The 12927-nt window shown below is 35.0% G+C and overlaps 1 long non-coding RNA gene across 1 annotated transcript; it reads right to left on the bottom strand.

Moving 5' to 3' along the window:
• Nucleotides 1-8452: 8452 nt before the first annotated feature.
• Nucleotides 8453-11121, bottom strand: LOC114078091. The gene is made up of 2 exons (XR_003579639.1): nt 10386-11121; nt 8453-8791 (listed from the first exon to the last, which is right to left on the bottom strand). It is a non-coding gene; the product is annotated as an uncharacterized LOC114078091 (long non-coding RNA).
• Between the last annotated feature and the right edge of the window lie 1806 nt (nt 11122-12927).

Raw genomic sequence — 12927 nt, 5'->3', positions numbered from 1 at the left:
ATTAAGACATTCGACAACTAAAGTCACATATGTGTCTCATATGTGGTAATGTGCCTAATTCTATGTTTAATGAGTTTATGAGGTCATTATATGATTTATAATGGTTTATATAGGAAGTGTGTCATTTTTTGTGAAGTATGGATGTCAAAAGACCAAGAACGTCCATGACGTTCGAAAGGTTTGCCTTAAGACGACCTTGTGTGTCTATGCATGTTTTGTCGAGTTTAACGTGTTCTTTTTGGATGAAATTCATATGGGAGGTCCGTAAATTGTATAAGACATCTTTGGGTTAGAAACGTCAAGTCAAACACCCCCAAGTACCATCCAAGGGTCCTTGAGAAAGGAACCAAGTTAGTGACCAAGACTGACCAAGGTAGCCCACCAACGGATGGCAATCGACACCCATTGGGTAAGTCGATAGCCCATTGGTGGTGTATAATTTATTGAAACTTAGTTGAGGGAGATAAGGTAAAAACTACATGCCACAGTCCCATACCACGGACCAACAGGACAATATGTTGTTCAAGGGACAGGTCGTCGATGGTCCATCCGTCATTTGGGTCTCTCCCTGCGCAGGCCACTCTAAGTTCAAGGGGTGCATTGTTAAATTCACCCCACACCCAAATGATACTTTGAAATGTCATTTTGAGTGTTAATGGGTATTTTAATAGTATATAATTCATCAAAATCTTAATTAAACCTAACACCTAAATGAAAACATATTCCCTCCCAAAGTTTCTTCAAAAACCTCCATGAGAGTTAAAGGTGAAGATAAGATGGTTCTTCGATGGAGTTTATTCTTAAATTAACGTTGGGTTCTTCTAATAAGGTACGGGAGTTCTTCTTCGAAGGATTTCTATCTCCTTAGAGCCAATTTCAAATTTGATTTTCCAAGATTTCAAAAAGATGAAAAAGTCTATTTCCTACTATAAGTCTTCGGTTCTTACATGAAAAGTTTTCAAACATTAAGATATAATTTTATTGATGTATAATTAAAGTTTTCAAATTAAATTCTCCATGAACCCTTGACCTTCACAAATCTCTCAATTTGACTAAAATATGGGTCATGTGATCATGCTTGGATATTAATGAATTCAAGTGTAGATTGTTATGGATTTTTGATTCATGTATAAATTATGATTAATTGGTTTATAGTCTGTTTCAATTTTATCGATTGAGTATTGTATATTTCTTAGATCTATTGAGTATTAACCATATTGAATTGATATTGACTTAAAGCTTATGAATTCTAGTGTAGTTTTTTATGGGCTATGAATTGATGTGATAATAGTAGTAAATTGATATCTAGGTTGTATTATATTGATGAATATGTAGTGAATTGACCTAGTTTTATTGAGAATTTTCATGATTGCACTGAATTATTCGTTATGGCCATGGGTAAGGGTCTTATGGTATCGAATTGAATAATTTAGCTTTGGAATCGAAGTAGTAAGATGTAGTGGGGGTATGCTGCCCTAACTCCGCTTATTTTATGTTAATTAGACATCAATTATATTTTGATTGGTATGGTCTACTTATGGGGCGGTGCTATGTGAATTGATATGGCCTTGTCGGCGTTACTTTATGCAATATGATGATCATGACCTTGTCGGCACTACTTGAAGTATAATGATGATTTGTTTTGTTAATGTATGCGAAGTATGATCATATCTGTCTATATGTAAAGTAATGTGAAAGTATGTGTTATTTTTCTGTATGTTAGGAGATCATGTAGACTATGGCTATGTATTTATATGTGTAGCCTTAGGTTTGATGCATGGTTGTTCCTACTTGACTATATGAGTCTATAATGGTTATATTGATGATGATATGGTAGAGTATAGGATGACTTAAATACGATAATGATTATTACTAAGTGACCTAAGAAAAGTATGTTGTGTCTTGTCTTGATTGACTTATTTCCATTACTTGATGCATGTTTAAATGTGATCATGATATGTCTTGACATAGAATGGTAAAACCTCTTAGTCTTGAACGTATATATGACATGTGACCTTAAATGATGTTAAGATGTTATTTTATTTGAAACCTTGAACCTAGTGGTAAGGTTATAGATATTTAAGTAGAAAGTCGTAATGATATTCTTCAAGTAAAGGAATGATAGACTTAAGGTTGATTGGATGAACGGTATCATATCAATCCTTAGGAAAGTCATGATGAGCTTCTTGTTGACATTGGAAGGCAGAACTAGAGGACCTCTTTGGTAGGGTGAATGTGATTGGTTATGAACTTCATATGGAACCCCTTTATATGAACCTTTAATGAAATTTCACTATGAGAACAAAGGCTAGCACCGAGTGAGTATGGTAAGGGAAATAGTTCAAGTTAAAGGATGAGACTAGAATACAAAGCGCTCCCTTCATATTCCTTAACCATGTGCTTACATGAGATGTGTCCAAGTTCTACCATTTTCAAGTAGATCACCCTCATCGGAGTAGGATAGAATTCCAAACTCTATGCTTTGCTTCCATGGTCTATGTCTGTTATTTCCTATTCTCATCATATGGGATACCTACTAGCATTAGAGAAGTTTTATGAAGTTTAGTTGGTGGTATGAGAAGTTATCTACACATTGCACAATAGGCTTTAAAGGTTTAGTTAGAGTCCCTAGGTCTTGTGCAAGACCATTACTTGAATGTCCTTTATGTGATGAATGTCTCTTAATGAAATAATAAATGTAATGACTTAAATTAAGAAAGTACGTTAAATGAATACATACTTATCTAGAGTAGATAAGGGTTATCTAGTTAAGGTGTGAAGGGCTAGGAATGGTTACTTCTTATCTTACCTAGATAAGTTTTAATAATGACTCTAGTTAGGGAAGATGGTTAATTATGTAGACATAATCCAAAATTAGGTATTATAAAGGATTACTTAGTTAATCTTGAAGAGGTCAATCATGAACATTATCTTCTTGATTTACATAAGTAAGCCTTTTGAGAGCCTTTGGAAGGAGAATGTCATATTATCTATGTGTTGATGTATTAAGTGAGAATGATCTATCTTAGGTAGTCTATACGATATCTTAAGTTTGTGTGTCAGGAATTGTATGGTCGGTCGCTTCACAACTCACTCAAGTGAGCGTAGAATCACCTTTGGTAGGAGGATCTCAAGTTCATATGTTTGATGTCTTCTAAATGTATGTTCATCTCATTATGGGTAATCTTAAGGATCATTTAGGTGTGCCTAGAGAGGGTGCATGGGCGGTCTCTCTTTGTCTTACTTAAGTGAGTCTTAGGATAGCTTTTAGTTAGGGAATTATATGTTAAAAAGTGTGTAGAGTTAAGCTAAGGGATTCCACTGTAACAGTGAAGAATGTTCATTGTACAGCAAAGTAGCTCACTGTAATATTTTCTTTAAAATGTGCATAATTGGTTAGATATCGTTATTATGCTTATAGTATGATGTTTTAATGAAAATTCATGAAAAGTATGTTATTTACTAAATGTCCTTTTTTCATGGTTTTTGCATGGCTTCCATACTTAGTGCATCTAATGTGCTAACCCGTCTATTCCCTTTTTGACTAAAGTGTAGGGAATTGGGAGTCCTGATGTTCCATGGAGGATGGATAGGTTTCTAAGGGTTGCAGATGAAGTATTGGTGAGTCCTCATCGATTCCAGGACAATATCCACACGTGTTTCCTTATGTCATAGTCTTTATTTTATGTCTTTTATAGGATAAGTTCCAAGTATTGTATACTCTAAAGTTTAGATGGATCAAGGAGATGTAGTAAAGATTTAATGTTTTAAATGAAAGACTTTCGCTTGTGTAATGATAAAGGAAAGAGTTCTTCGTGTGTGAAGAAAGTTTTAAATTTTACTCATTTTAGTATGTTTATTATGTAATGAATGGTACGAGTGGCTTAGGTGTGACTTCTTGAAGTCTCATTCGCCGTGTGGCGACAAAAGGACGCTCTAACTTCTAGGGTGTACTTGTGGGTTGTGATAACAACGTAAGTAAGAATTATTTCTTCTTTGTTGTCCCCCATTACTGCTTTTCCCTTATATGAACCTTGGCCGAGAAAGGAATATGCACGCCATTTAGATCTAGTGAAGTAGGGATAATCAGCGAGTTTAATCGACATAGACCAGTTTGTAAGTACGTGTGGAAGAAAAACAACTCAAAGGAAAATTTGTTACTTTGAGTTCGGAATACAAAATGCATGCTATCACATATATAACGGGTAAACACAAATTTTGCTTTGTTTGAGGACATGCAGACCCACGAGAAAAGGGAAAATCGATTTTTAGGAAAAACAGAAATTTTCTTGTTTTAATTTGGAGGTTGTCTCCAAAAGGTTAAATCACATTGAGCTAAGGTCTTCTTTGATGTATCTCTTTCTACGTTCTTTGATCTGAGTCTCATTTTTCCTTGTGGAATAGAAATGGGGAGAATGGAAATTTTGAAAGATAGGGGTCGGGCCTTGAAAGACTACCAACGTATCTTACTAGGAGAATTCAGGCCCTACATAGTTTGAATACAAATAAATATTTGTTTTCATTAATTCTAGATGATTGTAGGGGAATTGAAAAAACAAACAAAAATCTTAAAAAGATAAAGGTTGTTCCATCTGAAGCCTTCTTCTCCTCAACGTCACATCAACCAAAGAGAACAAACTCAGCTCGAATCTTTCCTATGCTTATGAGGTATTCTATGTCATGAAGGAATGAAAAAAATATTTCAATGGTATGATTAATGGCCCTATGATAGGGGAAACATTTCTATACTTTGATTCCAAGGGAATATAATAGTCCCATGTTCTTATAGAGAAGGGTAAAGACACCGTCTCGAACTAATTCTGCATAGACCTCAAACATTGTTTTTTTGAAAAGTGTGAAGGAGAAACGATAGAATTTAGTCTTCTCAATGACCGGTATGTCCAGCCTCAATTCATCACATGAAATAATGACGCCGTCACCCCAACTGTTTGCGATATTGTCCCTATTGAGCAGTTAGAGGACCACATTGTTAAACAGTGCGCACTCCTCTATCGTGTGACCTTTCATATTAGGATGACACTCATAGGTCTTGCATACGTCCCCTGGTCCCTCTTAGGAACATGATTTTTTGACGGGACCCAACATACGCCTAGACAGATTGTGCTAAAAAATGAGGGCGCAAGGATGGCTTCAATCCTTATTCGATATTCTTGTAAGTATGCGTTGAGAGTGACTTTCTGGTTCTCTTCTTCCAGACATCCTTTGAGAGAAGGATTGAGGGTAATCGCTTCCTCACAACTAGTTTCAATTCTCTCCAACTCGGGGATCTCTGGAGGAAACAATATGTTACATAGGTGCTTCCTGTGCTGCCTCCGTATGTCAATCATCTCCTCTTCGTTTGGTTTAGTCTTGATATTCTTTCCTTTATCCATCGCGGTGATTTAACCTTTCCTGAGATGGTACAGTAGTGTTTTAGGACTTGGTGATAAGATTTGATTATTGTTTGGAAACTCAAGACTAAGAAAAATTTGGTTGGATTTTGTGGTACTAACTTGTATATATTTTTTTAGGAATTTCTTGAAAGGACTAGGTTAGTGACGCCCTCATTCAAAGTAACATATCACATAAACAGTTAAAAACACATATATCGCATCCTAATCATGCTTGTGGCCCTTTTGTACCAATGGTAGGCCTAGCGATGCGAAGGATGTGTTGGGTCATTAAAAATATATTATTGCACCCCAAAAAATAAGCTTCACATGGAATTTACATAATTCTTTACAGCGTTTTAATCAAATGGGGAAGGAAAATAAATTGCAAATACAATAAACAACACAAAATCAATCTCTTGCAAGGGAATAAGGAATCTAGAAAGTTGAAGGTCCCGCTCCTCCTCTTGCTTTTTCCACCTCTTTGGGGATGATATACTTTCTTGTTACCAAATACGGCTCAACAAACAAAGCTTGGAAGAGGGCGGCATGGCCCAAAGAGTTTTGATATGCTCATCCAAGGTTGTATCTGAACGCATCAAATAGGTCCTCGTATCTGTTAATTCTTATGATACTAAAACTAAGGCCCTTTGGCTTCAAATGCTCTTTATTGATATTGTTGCTCTCTTCATCAAAAGTCTTGTTCCCTTTGGTCAAACTGCTGCTGAAAATTATATGTATAGATCTGTAGCCTCATATGGACATCTTTGATTTCTCGACCCATGTGTGGTGTCGAGTTCAGCACGCAAATTATCCTGCAACCATTTTTTGTACTCATCAGCATACCCAACTTCATACCTGTTTTCATCAATACTTCCCTTCATTTTAACCCTCCCGTACCATTCCTAGAGGATGGTTTTAGAAAAAGGTATCTTAACGCACCCGTTGTAATCAATGACGAAGGAGATAGCATCCCATTGGACTAGTGTGATTTGTCTTCTACCAAATTTCCGCATCACCCTACTTGGATTGTATGGTCGCATTCCTCTGATTCGGGAAGGACTGAAAAAGGATATTTGGACCCCTCAACCTCTATCTTCTCTGACATAAAGTTTTGAAACATCCATTGCATGTCTCCTTCTCTTAGGTCATAGAATACTTCCGCTCATGCATCCCTCGTGGTGTGAATAGGGATGTTGCGGATGCTTAGATAAAACTCGTAGTTGTCAAGGGAACTCGTCTGGGTCGGCTTGGACAACTCTTATTATTGGGTGCCGTCTTTTTTACAGAGATGTTCATTCATCCACCGCTGGACCCAAATGTGGAACCCTTGGAAAAATGGGAATCCATTCTTACACAAACTTAGAGATCGATAGATGTCAGCCAAAATAATTGGGAACAAATTGTAGTGTTTCGTTGCTTCTTATTCTTCTTTACCAATCTCTCTGAAGATAGCGTCTACAACAATCATAATATGGGTATGATTCTCATTTCCTTCATCCTGAGGAAATGCCATCGTTACTTAGAGGCACGCAGAGAATGCAATAGTCTAAGTTCGTATCTAAGTACTATGATTATAGAACTTGTTCGGAGATTTTCTGAAATAGTTGTCGTGTCCCCATTGTTCAAAGAATCTCATCAATGGTATACTTTGAGTATCCAACCAGTCAGCGTCCACTAAAAGTAACATGTTCTTCAATTTAGACTAGTCGGCCTATCTAGTAGCAGGATGTAATGATCTGGATATTTTTTCCTCTTGCCAAAAGTTTTGATACAGTCCAAATAATCTTTTATCTCCTCTATTGTTGGTGTATTTTGATATCCCAAAATTGGAAAAGCATCCTTTCGCCATCCCAGAACCGAGTAATTACCTCGATAAACTCAGGCCAAATCTTGAAGTCCATTATCGAAGGTAGGTGACCTAAGTGAATCGAGATTTCTCTCTTTTGATAATGTTTGAGGTTGTTCCACCACACATGTAAAAAATCGGGTGTCTCGGTGACCAATTTGAAACTTAGGAATTGATTTGACATCTACATAAATATACAAAGAGTTAGTTCTCACCCCCAAGACACAACAATCTGTCAAACACACAAACATCCTTCAAATAGCATATAAGTATGGTCATCCGATCAAGTCGTGGACTCCTTGTACTCAAGAAGGTCTTTCTAATGGTCCTAACACTCATTCGGTGTTGGGTCTTCTTAGGCCAATGCGCTACTTTTGGGATATGGTTTTGCTCTATCTTAATTTAGCTAAGAGTGGGCTTCATTTATAGTGGAAAGGGTGACCCAAGAGTAATACTTGGACTGTGACAGTTAACGAACGTTGGCTATCAAGTAGCCAGCTACATTCGTCAGGGTGCCCCGAGAAAGATTTGGTTAATGAATTACAGTGAGCCTGCATAATCGTCCTTTAAGTGTTAAATAAACAATTGTCATTTGATGGAGTATGATATGCCATGAAAATGCAACCGTTGATACAATACGATAAAGGAACAAATAGACACTTATTTCACATAGCCAAATAAATTTAGTTTTAAGTTTATAATCCTCTAATTCCTTAGAAGAGTCCTCATTCTATTTGATTTGAAGAAAAAAAATTTGTTTTAGACTTGTTAGAGTCGTCACTTCATTTTTTTTTTTGAAAAATCAAGTAAACTTATCTTTCAAAGGACTTAAACATAAAATCGATTTAAAAACTTAAAAGGGGTTCAGGTATTCTTATTTATATTATAGGAAGGTTTTTACGGCACCTAAAATATTCACTAACTCGTGATTATCCGGCAACTAACTTATTTGGCTAAAATGTTGACCTTAATTTTGAGAAAAAATTATTTACAGTTGTTTGAAAGTGAAATATCAATTTACTAATTGAGTGAATTATTTAACTTGCAAAATTTATTTATTATTGTGTTTTAAGTTTATATAAAGAAAATCGGTTTAGTTTAAACAAATAAAACATAGCGGCGTCTTGCAAGGTGGTCGAGTTTTTAAACCCTAAGACTGACGACAAATAACAACAAAACAATAACCAATAGAGTAAAAGAGTAAGAGAGAGAGTTTGGTCCAAATTCGGTTTCCGTTTGCCTGGACCTGTAGTTGGACCATTATTGTTTTGAAGGAATTAGGCCCATTCGATATGTACCTATTCTGAAATTCTAACAACATTAAATAACAAAAAGGAAAAGATCTTAGGCTCAAAAATAACAAAAATACTAAAATAACTAGAAAAAGGAATGGGCTATTGACCCAATCTTTGGATATCTTTGACTTGCTTCACGCCATTTCAACTCCAAATCTTGTACATCGCATTTTAATTGGCCGACTCGAGATGAAACAAAATATATTTGGGCCTTTATGTCCTATCCGAAATGCAAAGGAAAATGAGTTCTCGGCGATCTTGGGCAAATTTTACATGCAAAAAAAAGAGTAATAATGGTTAGATAATTGTAGGATAATTGAATAAGACCTCAACAAACTATAAATCAATCAGAATAAGACTAAGAAAATAAAAATAAAAAAATAAAAGGAAAATGGCATCAATGAATAAATAAATGGCTCGTTAGAATTGCACAGAATGCACAACTGAACCAGACATTCTCTTTGAATGAAGAATACCACATGACCAACTTTCCATCTTTTAACGCAACCGCAGTGACCTTATCTAAACCGAAACAATAACGACCTCATGGACAAGCAACAGTTTGCACAAAAATTTAAAGAAAGAAACTATGACACATAAATGGAAAGAGGCATATTCCACTACTCCGAGAAACACGTGTTCTACGTGAAAGAATTATTACAAAACAAATGGAATAAAGTGGGCTTACCATATTTTTACTAACAAATAAAATACTGGAAAAAAACTTTCAAATGAAATAAAATAAAAAATTAAAATGTTTGACAAATAGTTGAGTACTTTGGAGAGCAAATAGGATTAACATCACATGACAACACAATGAAACAAAAAATTATGTGGAAATGCACCAAATCAAAAAGGACTAAGAAATGGAAGATAACTACACTATCGATTGTGATTTACAAATTCTATTAAGCGGCCATATCAAAACCAAACCAAGATATATTAGAAAAGAAACATAAAATAAATAAATAAATAAATAAAGGAAAGGAAGCAGACACATGCAAATCTGGAACTAAGATTTTAAAGAATGAAATTCTAAGCTATGGCTATATTCAATTTTTATGACCTTCAAGGGATAAAAATGATCCACTGCCAGAGAAAGGAAACTTGGCCTCCTTATTTCATGACTTAACAGGGACACAATGAAAATAATATGTGAAAGAAAGTGACATATTTTAGATTAGGTCATCAAAAGACACGAGGAAATTCCAAGGAACAGGCATGTATGAAGACAGGCACATGCGTGTATGAAGACAGTAAGATACAAAAAGAGAACAATCACATTGAGATCAACTCTCATTAGGAAAGATTATTAATAAGTGATCAGATAAAAAACAAATAAAGAAAATAGAGGGAGAGCACAACGCGTGTTAAACGAATATCATACTTCTTCAGTTGAACACGAGGAGACATAATACTCGAAGGACTGAAGAGAGATACCCCTCAAAGGACGAGAGTTCTATGAAAACAAATAGGAAAAACAGAATATGATAAACAAGAGCAAAGAGAAATAGAACATCACAATCGACATGCTTCGAAACTAAACCACATGTACCTTCAAACTATTTTTTAGCAAAAGGGATAAATTCGGCCAATCTCAATGAATCAAAACAAATCAGAGATTTTGAGTAGCAAAAACCGTAATATACTAAATAGTAACTTCACTAGAATTCCACCCCTCATTCGCTATGATTCGAAGGAAAATGAAAACTAAAGAAAGATAATTCTAGTAGAATGAACAGAATACCCTTAAAACAAAATTCACGACCATCACTAAACACTCAACATAAGAGTCTCATCTCGAAGACAAAAGAAGACAGAGATAAATATAATGAGAATAGCAGGGTTTACCTTTTCGAGTGCACCGGAGTAAGACAACGAGCAAAGAGACGAGCTTTGAAAGACAACAACGAGCTCCACCACACAATCACGAAGTAGCAAACAAGAGGCTCCCTTTTTCTTTTTGAATGTATATCTTTTTTTCAAGACTACCTGCTTAAGATATTCTTTCTAAAAGATTTCTTGTCCAAATATTTCTAATCTGATCTCGTTTTCCCCCCTCCAACAGTAAAAGAAACGGATTATATATACCCAGAGATTGTTGCTTGTATTTGGGGGAAACGGACCAAAATTTCGGATAGCAAAAGGCCCATTAGCAATTCGTATTTCAAAACATTTTTCCTTTTTGGATGAACAACATTTTCTCTGAAAAAATCAACTCAAATCGAAAGGGGTAAGGGGATAGACTGGTATAATCGATTCAAGTCCTTGGGGGTGACGTGGATTGATCTCTTGATAGAAGGATGAATCTGTGTGCTGCAATCGCTGTTAAAAATCTTATTACGAGTAGGCAGAGGAGAGGGAAAAAGACGCGTGAATTTTTATTTCGTCTCGCACCGCTTGTTGCCTTTTGCTGAAGTGAAGAACAGTGAGGTGCAATTTGGGATGATAGAGCTTTTACGGGGTGGCTTATTGGTTTTCATGCATTTCTCCGCCGATCACATTGTGAAGACGATTTGACGTGCTGAAAATTCTTTAGTTTTACTAACTGCTGAGGGAGACGGTTGTGGATTCTTTTTTTTTGAGAATTAACTTGTTGGATTTCTTTTGGGACTGCTTAAAGGGACCGGGTAAGGTTTGAGGGAAAGGTGGGATGGGTTGATTATGTTGCATTAATGGATTTTGGCCTTGAATTAATGAGTTGGGTTGGCTATATCGAGGGCTGATAATTGATGTTGCTGAAGTTGTTGACAAATTGGGATGGGGTTTGTGAAATGGGCTTAAAGGATGATTAAATAACCAATGAATTGAACTAAGGTTTTGTCATTTGCATTGTATCTAATGACATTTTTCATTATTGATTATTATATGTTTTTATTGGTGGTTGGAAAGTACCTGATATTTAATTACCCTTATTTGTTGAATCTTGACTGCTAAGTGTAATAAGGACTTGTATAGTTAAAGAATTTATTTTTCTTATATAAACTCTCGTCACTACTTCTTCATTGTCGGTCAATGAGATATACTGAGTACACGTAGTTTCGTACTCATAGTCACTTGTTGCACTCTTTGTGGTGAAATTCGATTCCGAGTACGAGCACATCTCGTGGAGCAATATGAGTCGGAGCTTGAAGTGTCTCGGAGTTGTGTTGAGCTACTTGGTTATTCCGTGCATAACGCCTCCCTCTATCTTTTACTTATTCTATTATTTTATGTATTCAGACAAGATATCCCTTATGTTCGATTTGTTATTTTAGTTTTAGACTTGCATCGCATTTAGAAGTTCTTGTGCTTATGACACCAATTCTTGGGTGGTATTCTTAGCTTTCCACATTTTGTAATTATAATGAACTCAATGTTGGATATTTTCACTTAGTGTTTACCTTTTACTCATTAGTTAGTTAAAATTGGTAAAATATGTTGGGTTAGCTTACTTATTTGTTCAGAACATAGGTGCCACCACGACTTGTAAATTTGGGTCGAATTGAAAGAGGCGGAATGGAGAAAAGAAACGGACAAAGGCGGCGTTGCTTGACACAAAAGTTATTGGTTCTTAGATAGTGTACATATGTAAAGGTCATCGAACTTTCAGGCGGCGAAAAATATGTATAAAAAAAGATCTTGTTATTACCAATTAAGCATGAAATTGTAATTTAATAATTATTATCAAATTATCTTTTACTCTTCATGAAGAATCATAAATCATCATAGAATTAACAATTCAGAAAACTAATAATAATCTAAACGATTAGCGAATTGTAAATTTTTTGAATAGTGGATCTTTCAAAAATGATCATTAGAAAATAATATTGTAATCTGTGAAGATAGAGGTAAAATTTTTGCACACTCTATCCTTTCATTGTTCATTTCAAAAACTTTTATTTAATTGGAATCATAATTTTAACAAACCAGTATCAATAAGTCAATAATGTTTTGTTAATCTGAGTTATTAATTTTGAATGGGTTTAGTTTTGAATAACCCTACCAAAAGGCTGGAGATAACACCAATATAATTAGTATATAATAAATCTGCTCCTAATATTATGAAGATTTATGAATAATGAAGAGATCTGCTCACAATATAATTACTTCTTCCTCTGAAAAGGAAAAAATCTGAAATATATTTGAACTTTAACGTAAATTATTATAAAAATATCGAATTTTAAAAAGGATTTTTTACTCCCAGCTTTATTTAATAATTTATTTTAAAGGTATATGTGTCGTCATAAACATCATAAATATTGCATCATTATAAATAGTAACATATCCACGTGGACACATATATACCTTTAAAATACACTATTAAATAGTGTAGGGGGTAAAAGACTCCATTCTAACAATAATTTCGATCAAAGTTGAAGCATTTTTCTGACTTTTTTCACTTCGAAAAAAG

Source organism: Solanum pennellii, chromosome 7 (genome assembly GCF_001406875.1).
Source record: "Solanum pennellii chromosome 7, SPENNV200".
Classification (NCBI taxonomy): domain Eukaryota; kingdom Viridiplantae; phylum Streptophyta; class Magnoliopsida; order Solanales; family Solanaceae; genus Solanum; species Solanum pennellii.
Note: the sequence above shows the minus strand (reverse complement) of the source record. Positions and strands in the feature narration are given on the sequence as shown.